General features: G+C 36.4%; 4 non-coding genes across 4 annotated transcripts; 3 read left to right on the top strand and 1 right to left on the bottom strand.

The window, feature by feature from the left end:
* The first annotated feature begins 571 nt into the window (after positions 1 to 571).
* On the top strand, positions 572 to 643 carry Trnaq-uug. Its single transcript has one exon. It is a non-coding gene; the product is annotated as a tRNA-Gln (tRNA).
* A 3,711-nt stretch (positions 644 to 4,354) lies between these two features.
* Positions 4,355 to 4,427, top strand: Trnak-cuu. Its single transcript has one exon. It is a non-coding gene; the product is annotated as a tRNA-Lys (tRNA).
* A 2,003-nt stretch (positions 4,428 to 6,430) lies between these two features.
* Positions 6,431 to 6,502, top strand: Trnap-ugg. Its single transcript has one exon. It is a non-coding gene; the product is annotated as a tRNA-Pro (tRNA).
* Positions 6,503 to 7,436: 934 nt separating this feature from the next.
* On the bottom strand, positions 7,437 to 7,524 carry Trnai-uau. Its single transcript is given in 2 exon segments — positions 7,437 to 7,472; positions 7,487 to 7,524. It is a non-coding gene; the product is annotated as a tRNA-Ile (tRNA).
* Positions 7,525 to 8,643: the final 1,119 nt, after the last annotated feature.

The following is an 8,643-nucleotide window of genomic DNA, read 5'->3' as shown; positions in this document are numbered from 1 at the left end:
TTAAGCAGGTACATTGTCGGCCATAACCTGGTTGCCGCAGAAGGTACTATAGCAAATCAGCCATTATTTTTATATTCTTATTAGTTTCATGAAATATGTAAGTTCATATCCACAGTAGGCATCTACCAATAACATTGGGGGTGAGACAAGGCCATCGTGAAGAATTGAGTGGTAGCGAAAAAATGTACCTAGATACATTTTTGCTGCTGTTATAAATGTTTAATGAAGAACAGTAATGTACACTAATTCGAGGACACATCGAGTATCTTTTTATTTGAACGTAATGCATGCAGAAGCTATTTTCTAATACAAGCCGTTTATCCATCTCACTATTATAGGTTAAATATATTTTTACAGCTGCTCTCTCTGTTGCTGTAACTTGAAATCTTTTAATTTTCATTGAGGTAAATTCTAAGAAATATTCCTTAAAACACTAAGTATTCCATGCATCTTCACCGACATGAGCTCAGTTCGTTTGTTCAGACTCCGTCTCTAAATAAAAATAAATAAAACATTTCTCAATGATAAAAATGCATGAACATGATATCAAGGAAGTGATATTGTTTCCGCCGGTTCTATGGTGTAATGGTTAGCACTCTGGACTTTGAATCCAGCGATCCGAGTTCGAGTCTCGGTAGAACCTTGACGTTTTTGGACCCACTTATGCCATGTGTCGTCAATTAAATTGACAACCACGCGGCTCCCACCCAACACCAACCTGTGACTTAATCCACCCGGCAGCCGCAGCCAAAACTCACAGCTGGGATAAGCTAAAGTCAACTTGCCAACACAGTGTCAACTATATACAGCAAAAACAATGTAAACTTGTCAACACTATGTCAATTTGTAGAGACTATGTCGAATTGTCAGTTAAATGTTACCGTTTCTTTTCAATTTGTAGTTAGCGGATCATTATTTCTGAAAATATTTTCATTTTGTTCGCATTCAGCAAATATATTAATTTCTGTTTAAGTCATGTTGACATTTACGAAAATAAAATAAAGTTGACATCTAAATAACGTTCAACATTATCGATACACATACATTTCCTTCTTTTTAGGTGATGTAAACACTTAACAACTTGAAAATGTTTGAACTATATATTATTATTATTATTTATTATTTGTGTGAAGACGGTAGACTGTGCTGCAAGATTTGCGCTGAAAAATTTCATTACTCACTGCAAGGTGGCTTTGAAAGTATATAATATTTATAGATTTTAAATATATTAATATTTTAATATAAGTATTTAAATCAATAAATATAAAAATATAATATGAAAATATATAATATTTTCAAAACAATATGATAGTTTTCTTCAAACTTTTCATCAACTTAGAATAAAAATTCGTCATTACCAACTCTACTTTCATTATAGGACATTACAACGAACATTACAAGCACTAAACACTAACGCTCACAATCCTTTTCTTTTCCTCATCAAAAAAACTTCTATTCAGCAATCATCTTGTCCACGGCACACGAAACATAACTGAAATTCTTGTGTCAAATCTAGACCATTTTATGGAGGCTAAATCCTCGGAGTCTATAATATAAACTCTAAGACATTTAGCCTCAGAGTTCTCTTTTCCGAGGTTTATAATATGAACTTTATTGTCGATTAATCTTCGCCAAGCAGAAAATAACTCGGTAATGCAATTCCTACCAGAACCGAAACGATCACAGGCAATTAGACGAACGTTTAATATTTTTTTGTATCAAGACAATTAATTATCCACTCAATACAGGTCCGATTACTTAACGTCTTTGATCACAAATCATAATGCTATTCTTACCTGAATGTACCCTTATAGTGCACATGTACTTGTAAATATACTCAGGAACTCTTCCGATTATAATGAAGGAGGCAACCTCTTTTCATTCATAACTATACTCGTGATCCTAATTTCAAGCGATCTTTTGAATGGTTTTCTTTATAGGCCTCCGCATCTATAGAAACCTTCAGTAATTACAGTGGCTGGACCCAAGCCTATATATATTGTAGCAGCAAGCAATATCTTATCTTCTTATCTTTGGCCCGTGACCTAGGCACGTAGATAGCGGCACTCGTATCTATATAACGTATATAATGGGACTGAAAAGATAAGTTTATATAATATTTAGCTAACTAAAAGAGCACGTGTTAATGGGTACTCTAGGGGCACTCGATCATATATTAGCACTCAAATGGAATGGAAATAATGGTATACTCGAGGGCCACCACACCGTGAATAGTGGCACGGTAAGCATGGTGGTCTCAACCTATCGTGACGACTATGACAACAACCTATCTCCCCCACAACCAAATCTGACAACCATGACTACCAAACTTGACCAGTGACCACCATGACTATACATGACCACCTTCACTACCACACCTTACCAGTGACAACCATGAATATACATGACCACCATGACTACCACACCTGACCAGTGACCACCATGACTATACATGACCACCATGACTACCACACCTGACCAGTGACCATCATGACTATACATGACCACAATGACCAACACGCCACACTCGTCATGGTTGCCCACATCTACCAGGTACGAGGCACTGGAATTCATCTCATGTGACTGAATTTCAGGCCTGCTCCGCAAAAAAAATAAATAAAACCAAAAAAAAATAAATAAAACTAAAAAATAAATGAACTTCAAGAACCAGATCAAAAATCCTAATCTATACAACTTGCCTCTGCCTACTCTCAACAATAGCGCGGTATTGTCTACATTGAGCTTGATTGTTCACATCGAACTTTATTGTTGCCTTTGTGACTTTGTAGTCGGTGATAATTACACAGCTATCACACATGGCAACAATGGGCTACAAACAAACGACCCATGCGCGCCCATTGCTCAAACCATTTCCGTAAGCCGAGAAAATATCACAAAAAAATTGGCCTATTAAAACTAAACCTCCTGGATGCCTTCAATTGTTTGTAAAAAATGGCCGCTTGCTTCTTCTGGAAATATTGCTTCATCTCTTACGAGGAATTATAATGAAGCAATGTTAGGATAAATATATATGTGTTGAATTATAGGTTGCGATGCAAGGTTCACAGGAATTGAAGTAAATAATTGTGAGGTTAAAATTTAAATATGAATAATTATAGGTTTTAAATGGAATGATTGAGTGCAGAGAAAAATAAAAAATTAATTAAAATAAAATGACTCTTCAGTTACAATAAATAGTATTTTTTACTATATTGTTATAATATTTTACCCAATAAATATAATAATTAATAATAATTAACTATTTTGCGAACGTGAATTTTGCGATGCGCAAATTCACGAGTAAACGGGAAATTAAGAAAGGTGGCAAAAAAATTAAAGGTAAAGTGAACGTGTACATTAATGACAAGCAGAATGAGTGCAGTTGTTTGGATGTATTTGTGAATTGTGTATGAACAGTTACACACACACAGATACAAAAAAAATACGCACAGACACAAACATAAAAAACCACAAACAGTCACAAACACAATCGCACACACGGTCACAAGCCCAAAAAACACACACATACAAAATTAGCCAAAAACCACACACAGACACAAACACAAAAATACACAGACAAAAGCACAAAAACAAAAAATCACACACAGTCACGTATACAGAAACATTAACAGACAAACACACACAGACACAAACACAAAACCTACACACAGACACAAACACAAAAATACAATCACAGATAAAGACACTCACCGACACAAACACAAAAGTACACGCAGACTCAAACACAAATACACAAACACCAAAAGCTACACAAGACCCGAACACAAAAACTACACACAGATCCAAACACAAAAAAAAAACACACAAAGACACAGAAACCAAAAATCACAAACAGACACAAACACAAAATACACTCACAGACACACCCGCAAAACACACACACAGACGTAAACATAAAAATCACACACACAAAAACCTAAAACGACTCACATGCACAAACACAAAAACACACACACAGACACAAACATAAAATCGCACACACAGACACAAGCGCAAAAAATACACAGGCACAAACACAAAAGCACACACACAGACACAAACACAAAATCGCACACTCAGACACAAACACAAAAACACACACAGACGAAAATCGCACACACGAACACAAAAGCACACACTCAGACACAAACACAAAAACACACACACAGACACAAACACAAAAAAAAACACACAGAAACACAAAAGCAAAAAATACACAAACACAAAAGAAAAGCACACACACAGACACGAACACAAAATCGCACACACAGGCACAAACACATAAACACAAACACAAGAAGATAACAATGTCGCAGCGGACGACAACTTCATAGCATTCTGTATGCTGCTCAAGGCCCGGCTAGCTCAGTCGGTAGAGCACGAGACTCTTAATCTCGGGGTCGTGGGTTCGAGCCCCACGTTGGGCGTAATCCTTTTGGTTCTGCATCAATACATAAGGTTACTTTAAGGCTGTTTTTGTGGCATTGTTAAGCATTTAATTGCCAGCAATGGGCCAGTGCTGGAGAGAAGTGGAATATCATTGGAATATCTTAGGTCAATATTTGGTTTCACTGCTAATTTTAAATCACCACTCATGTATTTTTTAAGAAAACACAACATATGACGTTTTCTCTCACTCGTGTCGATGGCATCAATTTTATAATTTAATTGAACTCGAAGGGTAAATGAAATGATCTGACGCCATGCTTTATTATTGATTAATTGAATTACATTTCTTGGAATTTAAACAAGACGAAGAAAGAATGACGGCTGGGGGTATTTAATGTTTAAATGTTGGAAAAACTCATATATATAACAACTGTTTTTTGATGGATATATTTTTTATCTTCACTGCCGAATTGCATTGAGATTGAATGCAGAATTCATATAGTTAACATAATTAAATTCATTTGATTCGTTTGCATAATTAATGCAATTCAATGCATAATAGTTCATGATTAAAGTTCCGCTAACAATTAACAATAAGATAAGTGACTTTTACGTATTTTTTTCCTTCAATAAAAATGTACACGATTAAATTTTTTAGCAAAATCACGCAGCGTTCGATTGTGTTAGTCGCGCGTGACCGTTCAATGCAACCGGCGTGGGTTGATTCAACCCGTCTTCTTGGGGGCGAAAATTCACACGAATTTTTTCACCTCAACTTAGCATTTGTCATGGATTTATGGATGGATTCATAGACGGATTTATGAATTAATCTATGGGACGGATTTATGGATAGAATTAGAGAAAGACTTATGGATGTGTTTAAAGACGGATTTATAGATGAATCTATGAACGGATTTTTGGATTCATTTACAAACGGATTTACAGACGGATTTGTAGATAAATATATAAACAGATTTACGGACGGATTTATAGGCGACTAAATTCAGTCCCAAAGTCAACGCACTGGCAATAAAACACACGAACATTGCAGGGATTTTTGTTTGGTTTTTAACAATTTGAACATTACACCGAAAATTAAAGTCTAACTATTTTTTTGTTGTTGTTGCTTCATCAAATATAATTGAATAGGAAACTTCAATCGCTATTTTTTCTATTTCCTTAATTTGCCGGGAACTCATGAGCATGGACAAATTAAACTGATCTCAATGGCCCGTGAATTATATATTATTAACATAACACAGGAGCATTTAACAAATTTAACGTGAACTCAATAGCCAGTACCTTATTAACTTGAACTCGTTAGCCTATTATTCATTTACCATCAGCACAATAATTGAACGACTGAAGAACCCTATATATATATAAATATAAAGAAGCTTTGGGTTGATTTCTTAATGTTCAGTCGTCTGATTTTTTTTTGTCTCGAAGCAGGAACCAGGATACTTGCTGCGTGTCCATGACTCGCTGAAGGATATTTGCCAGGTATCCTCAGCTCGCTGAAGGCTGCCATTCGTCACAGTTCCGGCGCTGATGAAGTGTCCGTGCAGATGTCTGTTCAGTCGTCGTACGTCAGCGCAAATGTCGCTGTTGTCGCTCCGACCGCAAAAAGGCTGTTCTCACCCCGCATGTTCTCACTCTTTTCTTAATTCATGCAAGTTCATTAATTTGTTTTCGGGTTTCGTATTTTTTCATTTGATCGATGTCTATGGACTTTTTTTTTGCTGCCTATTTTTTTATTTTGCCGCAGTATATAGAGGATGTTGGGGCGCGTATCCAGGATACTTATGGCGCCGCAATATATAGGGGCTGTTGGGGCGCGTATCCAGGATACTTATGGCGCCGAAAAATAATATAGAGGAGTCGCAATATTACCTAGGAATTCCTGTAATTGTTAACGGTGTAAAGGTGAAATATGAGAGATTAGTACAAGGGTCTCGATTGAGTATTAGAAATGTAATGAGCGATAGCGGAGTCACCGCGCAACGCGTTCATATATCTTAATGACGCAACGAAATACCGTGGCCTGTTGGTCTAGGGGTATGATTCCTGCTTTGGGTGCAGGAGGTCCCGGGTTCAAATCCCGGACAGGCCCTTATCTTTTGCTGAGGTTTTCCAGAAAATATTTCATCTTTCCTACAAATCATACAGATCCTGCTCTGAGCTCCTCTTCTAACGTTTTTCTAAATTTATCATGAAAAAAGTCTCACTTCGAATGTAAACAAAAAATGTTTTATTTTGTGAAGTTCCCGTGATCTTTAGTCTTTGGCAATACAATTTATGTAATTTTAACTTTCGAAAGTCTGCATAATGAAATTGTTCGCGCTCAACCAATCGCGAGAAGTCGCGCACAGTCAATCACTAGTGGTAAAAAATTTGGTAAAACAAATTGCAATTACCTACAGCAACAAAAAACATGCATGATCTAAGACGACTTATTATGAATAATAACAACTTTTATATCGTTTCATTCCATATGCGTTTCATGAGTATCATGTTACGGTTCAGTTTCATTCACGAATGCGATTGACGTGACGTTGACCTGATGAGTAGTGCTTCATCCGGTCTTTTTATCATTTGATTGCTTCAGTAGAAAATAAAGAATTAACTTAAAACCAAATAAAATGCTAAAAAATTCGCCATATTTTCATTGAAACAAACATTTCTCAGACGTTTCATGAGATGTACGAAATTTTGATGATATTGAACGTGCTTCAGCCCATAGCAGCCGCATCATTAGATTCGTTAGTAAACAGTAACAGACGGTGACGTACACGTGTTTGGGTTGGCTGTAGAGTTGGTAATGTTGACTTTTGTGTTGAATTTTGTGTTGAATTTTGATTTGATTGACAATTGTCAATCAATTTGTCAATCAATTTGTCAATCAATTTGTCAATCAATTTGTCAATTGTCAATCAATTGACAATTGTCAATCAATCAAATTGTCATCATTGATTGACAATTGTGACAATTTGATTTTGACAATTGTGTTGAATTTTGATGTGTTTGTGGATGCGAGCAAAAGACGCTGCCCCAGGTGAGGCTCGAACTCACAACCTCGGCATGGCCAATACTGTCGTATAAGTACCGCGCGCTAACCGATTGCGCCACTGGGGCTCGAGCCATAGCCTCGAATTTGCCATAGTGCATACGACTGAGATACGAGTTATCTTAATGCACGTGCTGTGAGATCACGATAAGATAAACTTTAAGATACGTGCGTCAGGAAAGCGCTTCTCCTGACGCACGTATCTTAAAGTTTATCGTGATCTTACAGTACGAGCATTAAAAAGCTTCTTGGTTGCAAGACCGGTATGTGAAAATGCAATTTGCCATAGTGCATACGACTGAGATACGAGTTATCTTAACCTGATGCAGGTATCTTAAAGTTTAGCGTGATCTCACAGCACGAGCATTAAAAAGCTTTTTGGTTACAAGACCGGTATGTGAAAATGCAATTTGCCATAGTGCCCACGACTGAGATACGAGTTATCTTAATGCACGTGCTGTGAGATCACGATAAGATAAACTTTAAGATACGTGCGTCAGGTTAAAGCGCTCCTCCTGACGCACGTATCTTAAAGTTTATCGTGATCTCACAGCACGAGCATTAAAAAGCTTCTTGGTTACTAGACCGGTATATCAAAACGCAATTTGCCATACTGCATACGACTGAAATTCGAGTTATCTTAACCTACCGCACGTACCTTAAAGTTTATCGTGATCTCACAGCACGAGGATTAAAGCGCTTCTTGGTGCCAAAATAGGTATGTAAAAACGCAATTTGGTGTCGGTGTATCTTGATACCAAAGAGCGCATCTTGCGGTGCATCTTCAGCTTGTTTATAGCCATAAAAATCAATGCTGAAACATTCACAATATCATATTTAATAATTGCAAGTTAACCCAGCAAAAATCCCGTTCTTTTCTTCAAATCTTGTTGTTTGAAATCATGTCACGGCATCCCATCATTCAAAATTGTAAATAATTTGAAACTAAAGCAACTTTTGAAATTAAAAAATACCTGTTCAAACAGCCATTTATTATGGAACTTCTTTTTTGAAATCTGATGGAAAATTAAACATTTTATTGTCAAATATGATTTATTATTACCTGAGTAAAAATCATATTTCTATTTGAAATCACTACCATCACAAATTTTCAATGTCACAGAATTCCGCCATATAAAAATGTAATTCACAAATACTTCTATTGAAGTTCATATATAAACTCAAAT

This window comes from Hyalella azteca, unplaced genomic scaffold (genome assembly GCF_000764305.2).
Source record: "Hyalella azteca isolate HAZT.00-mixed unplaced genomic scaffold, Hazt_2.0.2 contig5120, whole genome shotgun sequence".
Classification (NCBI taxonomy): domain Eukaryota; kingdom Metazoa; phylum Arthropoda; class Malacostraca; order Amphipoda; family Hyalellidae; genus Hyalella; species Hyalella azteca.
This window is presented reverse-complemented; position numbering and strand designations above follow the sequence as displayed.